Source organism: Mytilus trossulus, chromosome 10, assembly GCF_036588685.1.
Source record: "Mytilus trossulus isolate FHL-02 chromosome 10, PNRI_Mtr1.1.1.hap1, whole genome shotgun sequence".
Classification (NCBI taxonomy): Eukaryota; Metazoa; Mollusca; class Bivalvia; order Mytilida; family Mytilidae; genus Mytilus; species Mytilus trossulus.
This window is the reverse complement of record NC_086382.1, coordinates 34481821-34500723: the sequence shown is the minus strand read 5'-3', so window position 1 is coordinate 34500723 and position 18903 is coordinate 34481821. Positions and strand designations below refer to the sequence as shown.

The following is an 18903-nucleotide window of genomic DNA, read 5'->3' as shown; positions in this document are numbered from 1 at the left end:
CGTTTTTTGGCATATTTGAGAGATTTTTCATATATTTGAGCTTGAATCGGATCGTTTTTAATGACTAAATTAGTTAAAATCTTTCACAAAAACTAATTGAATCAAGTGAAATAGACACTTAAGTGTTTAAAAAGTGGTTAAAATCTTTCGTCAGATGAAACTGAAATTTGAGGCCAAAATGAGTCCTTACCGGACCTACTCCTTTGGGTAAAAACTCTTATTTGGCATTAAAATGAGAAAGATCATATCATAGGAAACATGTGTACCAAGTTTCAAGTTGTTTGGATTTCAACGTGTTTAAAAACTACTTAGACCAAAAACTTTAACCTAAAGTGAGACAGACAAACAAACAGCAAACAAACAGAGGCACAGACCGAAAAACATAATGCCCCTAGGTGGGACATAAAAATGTGCGCTGTTACCATTCAAGTTGAACCAAACAGCTACAAGAAAATTGGTTGCCATCTATGATTATGGGAGTTATAATCATTGGTGCCAAATATAATAGTTTGGGTACATTTTACCACTGGTGACCAACTATTGTAGTTATTTATAGAAATACAAGTTATTAATTTAACTATTGCAAATTAAGACAGTACACTTTTAGGACAACATATTGGCATCAACTTTTATTTTTAACAACTGCCAAAGAATAAACAGGAAATAAAATTTGTGACTGTGATAAAACATACAAAATCCTAAATGAAATTAGACCAAGCTTAAATCTCTTATGTTATATTTAAAAAAATCTGTGGTTTTAAATTTGAAAATTGAACTGCGTGGAGGAAAAGTATATCCCACATGGTGCAGTGGTAGAACATGCAGACTATATATATAATTTGTTGTTATTTTTAAATATTTGCCAGGAACAACTGTCTCAGTCAGTAAACACTTTACTCCAATTTGACTAATGTCAATAATGACAATTTTCTACAGATAAGCCAAGCATACATCATTCCTCCATCTATTCCACTTATTTCTAATTAGCAGATCAATTCCCCCTTCATATCAGTATATCATCTCATCTATAATATATATATATAATCAGCACTTAAGATTTATGATCAACTGTGGCTAATTGTACTTTTAAAATCTAATACTGGTTCTAAAGTAAGGAGGCAATATCACTGTAATAATTGGTAATATAACCTCCTTGTTCTAAAGTATGGCCAACCTGTGTGCACCAGACTCTATAAAGTAAGGAGGCAATATTACTGTAATAATTGGTAATATAACCTCCTTGTTCTAAAGTATGGCCAACCTGTGTGCATTTCTTTAATTGAAAATTAATAATCAATCTCTTCCTCATTCTAATTATAGGACAGATTATCTTTTCAGTAAATTATAGACTAGACAACAAATACCACTTTGATTACTAACATTCAGTATCAAAGGGATTTGTTGACCAGATGTGATTTAATTAACAAGTAAGATAGTTTGACCAGGGCAATTAAATAGCCTCATACAAATTCTGTAAAGACAGACAATATTGTTAAAACTGTTCTTTTAATAATAGATTTTGGTGAAAAACAACACAAGCTCAATCAAAAAGATTTTAAATTCACAGTGCTACTCTTATATCCTAGCAAACATCTTTTTGGATACTGGCTGTTGCTATATATCTAAATAGTGATATCAATATGTTTATAACAACAAGAATGTGTCCCTAGTACACAGATGCCCATCTGCATTATCATTTTCTAATTTCTATGTTCATTGGACCGTGAAAATGGGATAAAACTCTAATTTGACATTACAATTAGAAAGAACATATAATAAGGAACATGTGTACTAAGTTTCTTTAAGTTGATTGGACTTCAGCTTAAAAAAAACCTACCTCAACCAAAAACTTAAACCTGAAGCAAGACAGACAAACAAACGGACAGACAAACAAACAGATGCACGGATCAGAAAACACAATGCCCATAAATGGGGCATAAAAAAACAAGCTAGATTTTGTAGTTGCAGTTAATTGTAAGAAGTTTGAAGGTCTATAGAGCAAAACCTAAGGGTTATAATCAATTCAAAATTCCTAGAATTCATAATTCTTTTTTTATTGTCATACTATTAATCATCCTTTCTCCCCCCTCTGAACTACAAAAATGTAATTCAACTATATCTGACGATATGCTGTTAGTTTATGTAAATTCTACACATAAGGTCAGACTAAAGTAGGCAATATGTACTTCCTACATTAAAGTTAGGCTATACATCTTATTACATTTCTAATAACACACTGCAGTCAAATGTTTTATAGAAAGTAAGTCTGAAAGAATAATTTACATCTGTTCAAATTCAAAAAAAAATGATCAAGATAAATCATAGTCAGCTTTTTAGAGGCATCAAAGCAATAAAATACCTACTTACACATGTTTCTATCATTCAAATAGATCTTTAAAAACAATATTTCGCATAGCTTGGAGCTCAGCCATATCTATGAGAGCACATCATTACAATGATGGGAAAATTTTGTAAAATTTCCATTTCATGGTAGCTACTAAAAAATGGAATGGAGTAGGAGAAATAAATGCTAGAACAGCAAAGGCTATATTCTCAATGTGCCAGGAGCCTAAAATTGAGTTGTTGTTGATTACCGTCTGCCATAATTGTCTCAGAATAAATCTGGTTGGATTGTTTTCTTCATTGAATAGATGTTTCAACTTTAGTTATCTCAGAGCCTTTTAAACAGAATTGAGTTTTGCTTTTCGTTCCAGAATCAGTGCAGACCTATAGTTGTTCACATCATCTTTTGGTCTTTGATAAATAGCTGTTTCATTGGCAATTAAACCAGATCTCAATATTTTATAATTGATATCATCAAACCCGATATCAATATTTTCATTGTAAGCATCCATACAAATTTTGCTACACAATTAATTTGTGTCTCTTCATGCACAATTTTAGGGGAATTCAATTCTGTGTTTTTATCATTGCTGTGCAATCCATTCCACTTTCTGTTCAGAGTTTTAGTATTAGCCTACAGATTATATAATATATCTCCTTATAACAGACAACATATCAAATTGTTTATAATTGCTTCCCAAGATTTGCCTTCTTGAGTGAATTAAGTTGTTCTTCTGGTTAATTTGAGTTAATGCAAAGATGCTCTTGGTACTGTAAGGGGATGATGACTTAAAGCTGTATTATTTGTCTGTCAAACACAACAGGTACACCACAGGATGATTTTTAAAAGCAATAACCGTTTGTCTGTCAAACTCACTATTAACTTATATTTATACATTCTGCAAAGTACTAGTCAACTTAACACCTCTTATATAGCTAACTATCTGTAAAATCGGTAATAAGTGCATTAAGAAAAGCACTCATCAGTAATTAAATAGTCTTACTTTTTGACTTACTACATAGCAAAAGATTTTACTGGTCTAACAGAATTTTTACTTAGTGATAAATCATGAAGACTGCTTTGCAGGCCCTTAGAACTGAACCAAGTTTATTTATTTGGTAAGTTAAATATTACTTTCTGAACAATTGTACATCAGCATTTTTAAACTCATTGAAAACAAGAGTGCTTGGAGTAAAACACCTTAACAAAATTTTTATTTTCAACATTTGCTCAGTTGTGATTTTATCTTTAATTACATTCTATTTTCAAAACAAAGAGCATATTTGCAACAGAATTGTTAACTCAATAATGTTTTTAAATCAAATTGTGTAAATTTCTGAATTTGAAGTTGCCACCCTAATATAATGGTACATTCCAATTTTTTTCAAAGTTGGAAAATAACAAAGAATAAGAGATCAGCTGTAACCTTTGATAAACTCAATTTTCTTTCTTTTTAAAAACATTAGAATGATAACCAACTGATATATTATCAATACTTTTCATTACAATTTCAGAGAGCGATGACTATAGAATGCCATCATCCCATTTCTCTGGATCTTATCTTTCGTTTAGATGATAAAAAGTATTGGAAAAATAATAAACTTCTACTTAAATTGATATCAAATTAATCATAAATGATAACTGTCTACAGTAAAACTGAAGAGGAATGTTTTTTGTGTTTCAATTTTGATGAGATTTTAAGATGGTACCGGCAGGATTTGTAACCTGCTAATAAAATGTAGGCCACCTGTACAAGTATTTTCAGTAGGTGCAGTTTAAAGAAAAATAAATAATCAGGTGGATATGTACTATTGCATGCTCCCATCCTTAATAACAAATGGCAAGCAATCTTTGTTTCTTGGTCCTGCATCCACAACTGTGCAATGTGTACCATGTTCAAAGACTTTTTGTATCTGTGGTTCTGAATTTGATGCAACTGTCATACAAGTGAGAGATTTAGCACTATAAAACCAGGTTAAACTCACCATTTTCTACATTTGAAATTGCATGTTCATGTACCAAGTCAGGAATAAGACAGTTGTTGTCTATTCGTTTGATGTGTATTTTTCATTTGATTTTGCCATCTACCAGCTGTTAAGTTTAAAGCCAATTATTTCAGCAAGCAGGCAACAAAACAATGGCAAAATACATTTATACTTCTTTTGATATCTTATATACAGATCATTTTTAGTCAATACCCTCCTGTGATAAATCTGACAGCCATGAAATTGTGCAAATTCTAGAAAATTGTATTACATGTAATCAAAGAAAAAGATTTACGCAACATAAAAAATAATTGAAAGATCTGATTCTAATTGGATTAGCAGAAAAACAATAGACCAATATAGCATTTCTAACCTTTTTTTTCTATATGATGTGTAAAAGCAACACTTATTAAAGAACAAAGATATCGTCAAGATGTTTGACTTTTTAGTACTCATTTAAATGACCTTCTAATACTTCAAAGTAAAAAAAAAAATTTCTATACATTATTCATTAAGGTATGACATCTGTAATAAGAAACGATTAAAAATATTCATTATTTAATTCAAATCAGTAAACAGTCTTGAAAATGATGCCTCAAACAATTGCTTAAAGTGATATAAAGAATTTAGATACATAACTTTCCTGTCAAATTGAACCCTCTTGAAAATTAATTAGCTATAACCTCCAGGACCGAAAGTAAACCAAGTCATGTATCTTGGTCATTAATGGGGCACACATCATCAAATTTCATTTGATAAAAGTTTAAAAGTATATATTCTATAACTAGAGGCTATTATAAACTTCTAACCTTGACATTGAATGCACTTGAGTTGTTCAGGTGTGATCACTTTGCTATTTCATATTTTCACTTGGCAATGAAATAATTCACGATTTATACTGATGTACCATATTCACTGGCAAAATGTTCAGATGGATACATATCTAAAATAATAATGTAATCTTTATGCCCCATTTAGGGGCTTTATGTTTTCTTGTCTATGTGTCAGAGTGTCTTTCTGTCCGTCCGTTCTTCCGTCTCACAGTCCCACTTCAGGTTAAAAATTTTGGGCGAGCCGGAGGTAAGGTTAAAGTTTTTGGTAGAGGTATATTTTGATGAAGTTGAAGTCCAATCAACTTGAAACTTGGAACACATCTTTTTAACTATCATTACAAGACTGTAGTCCTATCATACTTAATTTGGTCTTTGTGTGCAAAACTTCAGAGATATCAGTAATTATAATTCTATTTATTATTTTTTTCTTCTTTCGTAGAGGGGTTGATTTCATCTTCTCTGAATAATGATCGAATGTATTTGAAAGGCATCAGGTTATTCTATTATTCATTCTCTATTAATGCGGTACTAGCAACTTCAGCTAAATTTTAATCAACAAATGTAAATAAAACACCAACTGAAGACACACACACACACACACTGATAAAAGAAAGCCACAACTAGATAAGGCAGTAACCTCACATAAGTATTTTAAGAAAAATTCATGATTCAGCATCATTTATTTTCAGGGACGGACAGTACAACAACCTTTTAAACAATGCACTTAAGGTTACAATATTACCTACTAATTTAAAGAAAACACTCTCAATAATTATAGTTCACAAAAATGACAGAGTTCGCGATACAATGTAAAACTTTAGCCATCAGCAAAAACCTTTGATAGCTTATCATTACTCTTAACAAATGGAAGGTCATTGATCACTTCAATTTACCTATCACCAATATGTATTTAAAAGTTCTTTTTCTTCAACCTAGAAGCATTTTTCCACTGATTTTTTTATAGTTTGTTCTTATATTGTGCTTTTAAACCACTGTTGAAGGTTAGCGAATGGATGTTTGCCCACTAACATGCTTAACGATGCTATACTCCGTATTTTTGGCTTTCCCTTGCGAGTATGGTCTTCAGAACAATGAAGGGTATGCTAATATACTGACCCTTGTAAAGAGATATTGCTCTCTCTTGCACATAAAAGGACACTCATGTAATTTTGAAAAAGAGCAGGCTAATTCTGCTACTGTTAGGCAGCACTCCGCACCCGCAAAGTAAAAAGGGATTGATATAAGTTTTAATAACTCGTTTATCAATACAATATAAATAAACATGTTTAAACTAAACTCTGTATGTAAAATCCTACCACATTTTCTTCTTTTGACAGAAATTATATATGATTCTTCCGCAAACATATTGAAGAAAAATAAAGTAATTTTTTATAAAAAAGAAGATGCGGTATGATTGCCAATGAGACAACTATCCACAAAAGACCAAAATGACACAAACATTAACAACTATAGGTCACCTATGGCCTTCAACAATGAACAAAGCCCATACCGCATAGTCAGCTATAAAAGGCCCCGATAAGACAATGTAAAACAATTTATGCAATCTTTTAACTTTAAAATCTTGAAGGATAAAGAGATGAAAGGATGTAGTATTATCAATTAGACAATAACCCAATTACACAGCTTAAGACATCCAATGCTAAAAATGTAAATTCAGTCAAGACATATTGTATTATATGTCAAAACTATTTGAAAAAGACAATTTCATTTTGTGTATTAGTTCATTTTTTGGGTTAACTAAGGTGCTTAACCATTTTTGTGTTTGCCTAATCCCTTCAGGCTGGTGCAACAACCCAAACTAGACCATGATGTGAAATAGTATTCCTCTTATAATAATTCAAAGAAAACATACTTGGTTATCTTATGGAATTACTATCCGTGTTGAATATAAATAGATCATAGGAATGGAAAAACAATCATGTAGCCATCAGCAAATCTATGGAGTGAGTTCAACGGTCTGTTTTACATCATATTCAGGTCTCAAAAATAAACTTATACATATATAGAAACATCTGAGAATGTATTTTTTGAAAATGACTACAGGCAAGGTCTGTGAGCTCTGCAATAAATCCAAACCATTTCTTTGAGGTCACCGGAGAACTCTTTTTTCATCCAAAGCCTTTCAAATTCAAGTAAAATCAGAACCAATTTAATACTTTCATATTGTAAAGAAGACATAACTAAAATATTTCTAGCTTCATTTCCCTATTTTAATAAATGACAATTTTTCTTTTTAATTTCTTTTAAAAAAGATTATATAATGTTCAAAATTAGATGACACGATAAATATTTTTGTAGGATACTTAAAACGTAGTATATAAATTTAGATCTAATTTCTATATTAGTCCTTCATGAGGAAGTGGTTCAAGTACACGATTATTGCCAAAAACATTCAGGAAACACATGAATCTATCAAGTGTTAAAGAATAAAGATGTGGGTTTTCATCACCTGTGTTGAACATTGGCAGATACAGGGGGTGGGGCACGGGGCAGGGCGCTCCTGGGGTTGGAACCCCCCTTTTTATTTGCCGATCAATGCATTTGAATGGGGACATATAGCTGGAACCCCCCCCCCCTTATTTAAAATGGCTGGATCTGCCCCCCTTATACCTATTTTATTGGTGATCTGAGATAATTTAACAACCTAGTTAAATCTTTTTCACTTTGTCATCTGCTTTGTAAAGATAATATGTCTTGCACTGTCAGGAGAGAACCTACTTGTATATTTTCAACAATGTGGTTCTACCTTACAAAAAAAATGCTGTACCTAACTGGTACCCAATGCTTGTCCATCAAAGAATTTTAAAACATTGCATGGATCCAGTAGCAACAGGAATGCAGGCATTGTTCTAAGCATATCGTCACTCATAGGTTATTCAAAGTAGAAAGTACAGGAAAACAGGAAGTAGGTGTCTAGCAGATGTATTAATAGTGCCTACATGTTATAAGTAAAGAAAATTACAAATCAACTGATAAATTTTACTAATTTTCAAAGAAAAATTGTTAACTTTTCTACATTAAACCCATAGGACTCCTGAGAGACCTTCAATATTTCAGGACATAAAATGTCTTCTTTTTTTTGTGTAGTCTATGTATGTTTAAATTTGCTCAATGTTGAAGGCCACATTGTTGAGATCTGCAGACATCTATATGTTGCTTACATCCAGGTCATTTGATCTTTGGTAGATAGTTGTCTTCTTGGCAGTTAAATGACCACATCTCTTAATTCTAATTTTCAGACTTGACAGCTTGAATTTGGATTTTTTAATCTGGAAAAATGGTTGCAACAATTATCCTTCAGTGTACTTTTAGACAGTTTTCAAGGTAAAACCAGCCTTCAGCTCAGTATAGCAATTTATCAATGTCAATAAATTTATTGATTTAAGTTTAACAACCGGTCATGTAATAGTAACTTTTAAAACAAGTTTAATTTAAAAGATTTAAATGTCCAACGTCCTGTCAAAAGACCATTAAATTTCACATTTATTGTGTAGACTGTAAATTGATCATATAATATAAAACTTCAAACTTTTTGATCCAGGTCCACAATTTGCCAACTCATCAGAATTTAAATTAGATCAAAGCACTTCAACAAGGACTTTGAAATTTTAAATTTCAATTCAGTATTTAGCCTCAACATTGATAATCTAAATTATAAGGAAGGATATAAGATAATATCATGGTACTATGAGGCATGATTTTGATTTTACAATTCCAAACAGAAAAATGTTGAATAATCATAGAGCAGTGAAAAATGATTCAAATAACTAGAATTTTTACTAGATGCTGAACAAATCTTTGACTCAGCCACAGGCTCACCATCACCAGTCCAGGCTTGTAAAAAAGCTACTGGGCATGTAAAAATCTTTTCTATAGGCCAATAGAATATAACTAATATTTTTTTTGTAAAAAATCAGCTTCATGTCTGTAGATTCCTAAGGTTATCATTGAAGACAGTGATACACTGTTTTAAATCTGAGGAAATAATACGAAGAACTTCATGAAAATACATCTGAAAGGTTTCTTCAAGATAAATATCTTTTAAAAAAATGTTGAGTTACAAAAAAGGTAGCTTAACAGTTTGCTAATATTTCTATTTATTTTCATTGAAAAAGGCCAGATGGGTTACAAATATCCCTAGAAAATTTCAAATATGTATAATTATTTTGCAATCATCATTAAATATATCAAAATTGTATTCCTAAACACCTATTTAGTGTCCCAGTTTTAGATAACTTAAAGGCGTAAAAACCTTGGCTTCAAAAAGATGACACCTACTTATTATATTTGACCATAATAACTTTTCTTACATCACACATTCATTATAATTTAATTTGAATTAGTTTAAAGTTACGACTATTCAATTCTCATGTATCAAAGTATCTTTAAATAACAGGGTCCCATTCCTCCTTAATGAGATGGCCAATATAAGTCTGACCTAAATTTCTGGAATTTCCTATTACATAAGAGAAAGATAAAATGGACAATAATGGAATGTCCAGTTGTGCCCTATCTCTAGAGTGAAATCAAAATGATTTGTACATTATAAATGATTGAGGATATCTCAACTGTAAAGGTCAAGGGCACTTTACACTGATTTTATTCAACTTTTGTTGTTTCTTTTTTTTTGTGCAAATTTTTTTAACCACAGAGAGCGGTAATATATAAAGTTTAGAAGATTTGGTATCAGCTATCCACTGTAGAGTTCAAATGACATGCAAAAAACATATAGTGTCGTAACCTATGTAAGACTCCAAAATTACATGCAAAACCCATATGGTGTTGTAACCATAATGTGAAAGACCTCAAAATGACAAAAAGTGAATAAATTATAACATTATAACCAGCTGCTTGTTTTAAAACAAAAACAATATATGACATATAGCAACCTAAACAAATGTACATCCACCACCTTTTATCATTAATTAAACATATCTTAACTTTCATTTACTTTTATGTTCATAATTATTAATAGACCACAAATATTCATTTTCCATATAGACAATTTAAAACTGTATAAATCTGAGATTCAAATTGAATAAAATGGAGAAAGGGAATGGTGAATATGTCAAAGCGACAACCACCCGACCATAGAGCAAACAACAGCCGAAGGCAACCAATGGGTCTTCAATGTAGCGAGAATTCCCGCACCCGTAGGTGTCCTTCAGCCGGCCCCTAAAATATGCATAATAGTACAGTGATAATGGACGTCATACTAAACTCCGAATTATACGAAACTTACTAAAATTTTATGTTTTACAGAAAGAATTGTCAGAATTGAAACTGGGCGGGAAAACTTGAATCCTTAAAATTTGAGACAATTTACTGACCACATACAATTCACACACCAATTTAACAATATTAAAAAAGCATCATCATTTATGCTTGAAAAGAAAATTGACATAACCTTTGACACCATTTCCACCCAGCCCTGAAAGCCTTATTGTATGGCCTTGCAGAAAGATAACACATAATAACACATTAGTTCTCAACCATTAAAGAAATGTGATTACATATCTAATATCATATTACTAAAGTGTCAATCACACCCTCTGGTAGAAATAACAGGACTCTTAATTAAAGTTACATAACTCTTCTCATGAATGTGTTTGCTCTGGTTCCCTGCAGGGATCTGTTTACAACCTTCACAACACCTAATGGTCTTTAACCTTTACAGCTGATTAACAGATTCTGGACTTAAAAGATGATCAAAGATCAATTGAAGATATTCAAGGTCAATTGATCTTTGCAAAGTATACAACCCAAGGGGGGACATAAAAATCTTATTCATAAGAAAATGAATTTTTGATATTCTTCTGGGTTTCGTTCATTAGATATATACATACAAAGATAAAAGATTTATTATCTAACCTGTATCTTTGATAGGGGTATCTTTCATATGGTTCAGTGGAGGTAATTGGTTTTCACAGAGAAAAATATTGAAATCAATTTCTTAGTTCAATAAATTATGCTGCCCTGCAGGTGAACAATCACCTTTAATCTGTCACATATGAGTTTTAACAGAAAATATTTTTATTTTGAAATAAATTTGAGGCCTGTCCTTCACATAAGTTTGTTTTTAAAAAGTTCATCTTAAAGAAGAACATATGTACTAACATCAGTTTTGTTATTTTGTTTTCAAATAATATCTATAAAATTTCAATACTTATCTCATAAAAGTCATGTAAAAATGTACAGAAAATAAAATATTGTCAATTTACAAATGAAAGAAAAAGTTCTTTGTAAGTTTTTCTCCTTCTCTGGTAAAACAGATTAAATGTTATGGTTAACCCAAATAACACACTGTGAGTGTCAAGATGAAAAATGACAGCTATACATGTGTAGGTAAAATAACATATAAATGGTTACAATTTTAATAAGATTGTCTATTTCAAGTGAAATAATCTTAGTCAGCATCTTTCAAAAAAGTTAAATGAATTAACAATTTATCATGTTTATATCAGACTATATACTTTTCCTTTTTAAATGGAAAAGTTCATCCAAATTCTCCAAGTTTGTACTAAACAAAAGAAAAGTCTATATTGTAAAAGTTAGATCATTTAAACAGTAATAATCTTAGAAACATTTATCTTTCTCAGCTATTGTGAGGTATTTCTCTATGAATAAACACCTTAAGTTGCATAGCAATCAGTAAGAATTTATTTCAACAAATTGACTTTATTTTTATCCATCTGATGAGTTAAGCCTTTTTAACTGATTTTTATTGTTCGTTCACTAATATGAAGTACTAACATGGTAAATTCAATTTCTGTTTGTGATGGCATTTTTTTTTAACTCCTAATTGGTTCATATTATGTCTGCCTTCAGGTTGTCTGACTGTATGAGCAATTTTTTAGCATCAATATTTTGGAGTCTGGACGTTTCACATATGAGCTAAAAACGTTGTTACTTAAAATGACCTTTGTATAATAATGCCTCATTGGACGAAGAAGACCCCTTTGGCTTTTGAAGCCATTTATCAAAGGTTAAGGTCAGTTGAGAGTCTGAACTCAGGGTAACACTTTTGTCTCCAGATGATGTAGCCTGGTCGATGTCCAAACTTCTGAAAACTTAGCTTTAAAATATTCCAAGGATATAAGGATACTTCCCTTATCTAGATCTATTAGTTACATAAAAAAGAAGATGTCATGTGGTCAATTGAAACAGCTTGATTGAGTTAGCTAACATTTCAACAACTAGCTGTCTTTGACTTAATATGGATTGTAACAATACACCCACTAATTTCAAGAAAACAATATATCTTTTGCCATCATTTCATCAAAACAAGAAAAAAAACCTACAAAATCTGGTTTTAGAAATGTTTCCAAAATTGGAAATTGGAATCCAAAGTATGTAACTGCCCAGAAATAACTGAAATTTTATCAGCTTTGCACATCACTCTGTAAATTGAATTCTCCAAGGCATAAAAAAACCCTACAAAAATAGCTTCAATAGATGTGTTTACTGTTAACATTCAAATTAACTCCTATGTAAAAAGAACCAAACTTATTTTTTCCTAACAAATATACACATAAATAAACCAAACAATAAAAAAAACAAATGTGAAAAACTCTATATCCAAGATTATTTTATAATTCCATCACATAGATTTGTTTTCTGTCTGACAACTCTATAAGTAGTAAGCTCAATTGCCAACAGTACTGCCCATCCTCAGAGGTCAGTGTAGATCAATGTAAAACTCTCAGATCCATTAAGAAGTCAATACCAATTCCTTGTTGTCATTCTGGTTAATATTTATAAGGGGAATATGTGTTAAACCAATCTTGTAATCATTAACAGAAAGTTTCCTGACAACTCTAAACTAATAAGAATTATACAAAACATAGAGCAGTCATGTTTCCAAACAAATAAAGCCAACACTGGTTATGATTGACGCTGATGTAAACAAAAAAGTTATAGTCACTAGTTGTGACAAATGTCTAGATTGATGACTAGATTGGAAGTCAAAAACAAAGCAGAAAGGTTGTGTATTTTAAAATTATATAAACCCCAGAGTTCTGGCAAAAGTAGTGGGCCAAGGGATTTGACCACTAAAATTTGCAAAGGACCGTCATATTTGTTTTTTTGTAGTAGAAATTGTAGTGAGTTCTTCAGGGACTACCAGATATAAAAAAAAAATAGAACTCTAAAACCCTGTCTCAAGTGAGGAACATTATCATTGATTGGGTTTGTAAATCTAGGATCGGAGAAAAAAACCTTTCAATAGTTTATATTATTATCTTAATTGTTTTTGTCTTTCAGGGAATGTGGTATTGATGGCAGATCTTAATAGTCTCTGGTAACTTTTTCTTTGTACTTGTCTAGACCAAAGAGGGGTCTGGGCTGCTAGATAACCAGTCACAAAGGGTACCATCTTCCCAGGGAATCATTTATTCTGCACAATTAAAATGAAACTTCACTGTAAATTATATTTCATGAAACACATACTTGTACTAAAAAAGGTTATATCATGAATTGTCATTGATATGGTTATATTTATAAATTTACTGTTCACAAATTTTTGAATTTTTGGAAATACTAAGGCTATTCTACCTCAGGCATAGATAACCTTAGCTGTATTTGGCAAAACTTTTGGGAATTTTGGTTCTCAATAATCTTCAACTTCGTAATTTATTTGGCCTTTTTAACTTTTTCTGATTCAAGCGTCACTGATGAGTCTTTTGTAAACGAAACGTGCGTCTGGCGTATATACTAAATTTAGTCCTGGTATCTTCGATGAGTTTATTATTAGACGAAGCTAACCTAAGGCAGATTTTGGACAAAACCATTGCTGAAATGACATTGACTTCAAGTGCTATTCCATGTTTAACCAATAAATATCGCAATTCTCAGAAACATTGTCATCAGAATAGAAAACATCATACACTTACATCTTTGCACTTTTATTGTTGCATTGCATAATGTAATATACAGATCCGCAGTTGATGTCAATGTATATAAGTTAACGATGTAATTATAAGAGCATCTTCCCTAAGATCAAGCTTATTAATCAAGGGTCGTGTGAAATCTTGTCTATTGTGAACAAAAACATGTTTTTCTTGGCACCAATTTAGCTAATGACACCAGGGTTAAGCAACAATCACGTCATTCAACATTTTACTCATTTTTTGGTTAATGTAAAAAACAGAATAAATTTCATAATGCATATAGCATGTTCTTTGCAACTATTCAAGGTAACAGGCTCATAGCCAGGCATTTCCCCTGAGGGGGGTCTATACAATTATACTCAACTTAAACAGTTACATTTCAAACAGAACGTGGACTTTAACAATTCTTATTTCAAGTAGGGGGGAGTTCGTACTAGCCCCTGGAACCCCCTTGGGCTAAGGTTGTGGGTACAGATAAAACTGCTGCAACCAGAGGCGGATTTAGGGGGGGCAGGCCCAGGTCAGTCAGTGGGCCCCCACTTATGAAAATTTCTGGATCTGCCACTGGCAACAGACTGGATTCCAAATTTACATTTTTATTCAAATAAGAGTAATTTCCCTTTTTGAAAGCATTGCCTGAAACTGTTGATGTTTTTATAATATTTCCAAACTTTCATTTCTATTGACCCTTTGTCTTTGTTTTCATTGTATTATATCTTCATTAAAAAAAAATTCAACTCTGCTTTAAAATTATTTGATGGCTTAATGCAACCAATATTTAAAAAAAGATATCAATCAAAATATATATAATTTATGTGGAGTTATTTCATTGGCAATACTTTATTTTAAAAAGAAACAAGAGGCTGTCAAAATGACAGCAGACCGGATTTTTTAAAATCTATAAATGTCAATGTTTAAGCAATCAAGTGAAATTTGACAAGAAGAAGCTGACAAAAACCTTCATTTTTTCATCATCAAAGTTTGAAAAGCATTGGTTGAAAGCGTAATTATATGCTTAGAAAAATACAGATATTTTAAGATATTTGAAAATTGCATAATATTGCTGCTCTATGAGCTAAAAAGGGCCAAACACAAAACAAAGTGTCTGCCAAAAATAAGTTGTTTTACAGTAACTACATAAAGATAGAATCACAGAAGTGATTTAAGACAGTCAGGAGTGACACGAAATATTCATTACACAATTCAGAGACAGAAATCCCATTTTAGTTCATGTTCCCTTTAGCATACCTATTTATCTTCAGAATAAGACATATTTCTTGACTACATCCATCCATCAAGATTACATTGACCAGACACTCAAGTAGACCAATTTAAAATTATAATGACCTTAAGCATGCTAAAAAACACTTCAAACTTTGGGTTTATCTACTGAGTTTCTTACAGTTCATGTCTTAATTAAGCCTTGTCATGTCAAAATATTATTGAACCCGAGATAAAGGAAGAGATCCTTGACGTCAGTATACACACTAAACAGAATCTTACTGTAGATAATTGTTATTGTTTGCATAGGAAGACATTTTTTGGTTGTTTGTAAACATTATAGCTGCCTGCTTTATTTTGAGCCATCAATGAAACACAAGAAGATGCCAAAATATTTGAATGCCTGAATCACATGTATTTTTTTTTTTAATCTTTAACCCTATCAAATGTATATTTCCTTATCAAATATTTATTCTACATACATATATTTTTTACATCAATAGTATTCTGAGTTTTGAATTTTGTTTCTTCGTTTTAACTTTTTTTCAAAGCCTGAGGGAACATTTGCATATTACGCAAATGCTTAATTAGTTACCTAATATAAAAATAAGTAGATTCGGTATGATTCTAATGAAACAGTCCACCTGAGACCAAATAAGTGGATATATAAAGTTAGAATTATTATTATTACTTCCTTATGATAAAATGTTGTTTTCCAAAAAAAATGCAATTCTAAGTCAAGGCCCATCTTGTGTTGCTAATTATTTAATGACCTTTATGCTAAATTAAAACATCTTCCTAAATCAAATAACTTGACAAATTTAACTACAGTGTTGGTTTAAAGTGCCTTGGGATTTCAATTAAAACATAATGATTTTCATCCTTACATGTTTTGCCCTACATACACCTTAGCAGGTGAAAGTATTATTGAACACTAGGGATATATTAGATTTCTGATGCTACTTTAAAATAACCTTTTTCAGAACATAGATAAAGATAAAGAAGTATTTTCCCAAGGAAACTATATATTATAGTTCGGAAACAAAGCTTCAGTGGTACTTTGGGCATAATTTCATGAAAATGCCATGTATGACTTTGTTGTAAAAAAAAATTAGAAAGTGATTTTTGGATTAATTGTTTTAATCAAAATAATATATATGCAACAATTAATCCAAAAAATGTTGATGAATACCATGTTTCTAACACTTCCTTCCAATAATAGCTTTATTGCTTGAAAAATTGGTACTCTCTTAAATTGATATACACAGAAAATATCTGCAAAGTCAAATTTTCATTAATGATACAAATATGCCTTTATCAAAATAAATCAGCTGAAATGGCCCATCTGGTTATGTGAAAGTAAATTGGCACATGGTAAAAAGTTATTTTTCAAACTAATAAAATCTCATCAGATTTTGTCTGGTTTTTTTTCTGAAAAAGTAAAACCCATCCACCCTATCTAAGCCCTAGTATTAACTGTAAATTATTAAAAATTGACCATATGTGTCTATTTAAAATGCTAATACTATGAATTTCACAAACCCCTCAATTTTCATTGCAATTCTATTAATCAACTTTTAAAAACTTGATACTAAGTTGGAAACAAATCTTTAAATCTTATTCAGGAACTTTAATTTTACTGTCTAACTTTTAAAATTTAGTACTGCAATTCATCATTCCCTATGACTTGTGAACATACATTATATCGTCGTTTTCAAGGCCAACACCTATATAAAACATACAAAACATAATATCAAGGATACCGGATGCATATTATGCACACTAAAGTGCATGTACAGATAAGTTATGACAACTCTTGCATGAAACCTATTAATAAATTATTGAAGACAAACGTGAAGTGCACTTAAATCTGCATATTTTATGGATAAGCGATAACCAGATGTCTAGCCTTGGGGGAAGTCACAAAGGAAATTGCATCAGTTGTTAAAAAAAGATTTTTTCCTGAAGTATTTTACTTATATATATATTTATGACAGGTGTATTTTTGACACAAATTATACCTAGTTGCCATACAGAGAATAGGATCAGCTGATCGGGTGACTCACAAAGAAAAGATTTATATTGAATCAGCTGTTTGTCAATTTATTTTTAAAATGTTGATGTAAGCAGGTTTTATTGTATCTCTTATAGTCTGGTAAAAAGAATCAATACTTCTTATACTGCAATTAGGAGAATCTCACAATACTTAGGGTCTTTAACTAGTTGTTAATAATTTATTTCCAGACAGTCTACAAAAGTGCTTTGATATACCTTTTTCCAGAAGACATTGAATATGATGTCAATTTTCTATGAATTTCTGTATCATAAGCGCAATGACAAAAGAACTTTTGATAAATGATTAAAAATTTATATGGTTAATCCTTTGAGAAAGTCTGTCTATTCTGAAATTTTAAGTAATTGTATGTATACATGTACCTTTTTCCATTCATTAAAAATCATTGCAGATGAGGGTGGATACAGTGGAAAATCAAGTGGGATTTGCACCCCCTTTTTTTGGGGTGATCCATGCATTTAAAAGGGGACTTACAGTTGCACCCACCCCTTTCCAAGCCCATTTTTATCAAGGGTTGGTGTAACTCCTTTTAAAAATGGCTGGATCTGACACAGGGATACCACACCTGCACAAATATTATAACTGTTTTACAACCAGTTTATGGTCATGTGTTTAATTGATATAATTTTTGTATTGTATTTATATTTGTTTTGTTTGTAATACCTATTAAACCCCTCTTGGTATTTATGCGCATTTCTTTTATAAATAAATGTGTCTACTCTAGATGTTAGACAAAATGTTAGTCTTGCATACAACTATGAGATGTATAGTAATATATACATTATACATTGATATAAAAGTATACATGAACAATTTATAAGTTCACTGAGTAAATTTGATACTAAATCATATTGTAATACATGTATCTGCAAATGTCAAAGAAATTCAGACAATCAAGGGGCCATAATTGGAGCAAAAAAATGAAAATTCACAAAAAAGTAACCAAAAGCCTTCATTTTGTTATAATAATCATAATTTTTATCAGATACTTACTGAGGTATCACAAAATAATGAAGAAAAAAAGAAGATTTAATTCTATTATGCAATAACAAGCAGTTCTTAAGGGAAGTCCATACAGTTTCACATTGTATTGTTATTTTTATGATTTTGAGATATGTTTAGTTTAATCTTTTTTTAAAGCATTTAATAAAACATAGGTTGTCCTGCTTGTTTGGAGGTAATGGAAATTTCCCTGAATGATCTTTTGAAGAGTTTATACAGCTACCATTTTCACTTAAAAATCAGCCAAATTGGTTTTATTCAAATCTATGATAAATGTGCATTAGTGAAATATTAAATTACATGTCAGCAGTCTTGTTTCCTTTTCAAATCTGATAGAACATTCATATTTATACATGACAAAATAAGTTACATTTGTCAATCTTTATTGAGCAATTTTACAAGTTTCTTGAAATGCTAACTTTCTCATACTTTTTTCTATATGAGTCAGCTTTTACTGGTAATTTTAAAATATGTATATAAAAAGCAAGTGTTTCTCTGCAAATTTGTAACCTTGTGCTATACTGGTAAAACTTTT

The 18903-nt window shown here is 30.9% G+C and overlaps 1 protein-coding gene across 1 annotated transcript in view; it reads right to left on the bottom strand.

Moving 5' to 3' along the window:
• LOC134687256 (epithelial cell-transforming sequence 2 oncogene-like) overlaps positions 1–18903 on the bottom strand; it is a 75046-nt gene that overhangs the window by 23349 nt on the left and 32794 nt on the right. The gene's annotated exons all lie outside the window — the stretch shown is intronic.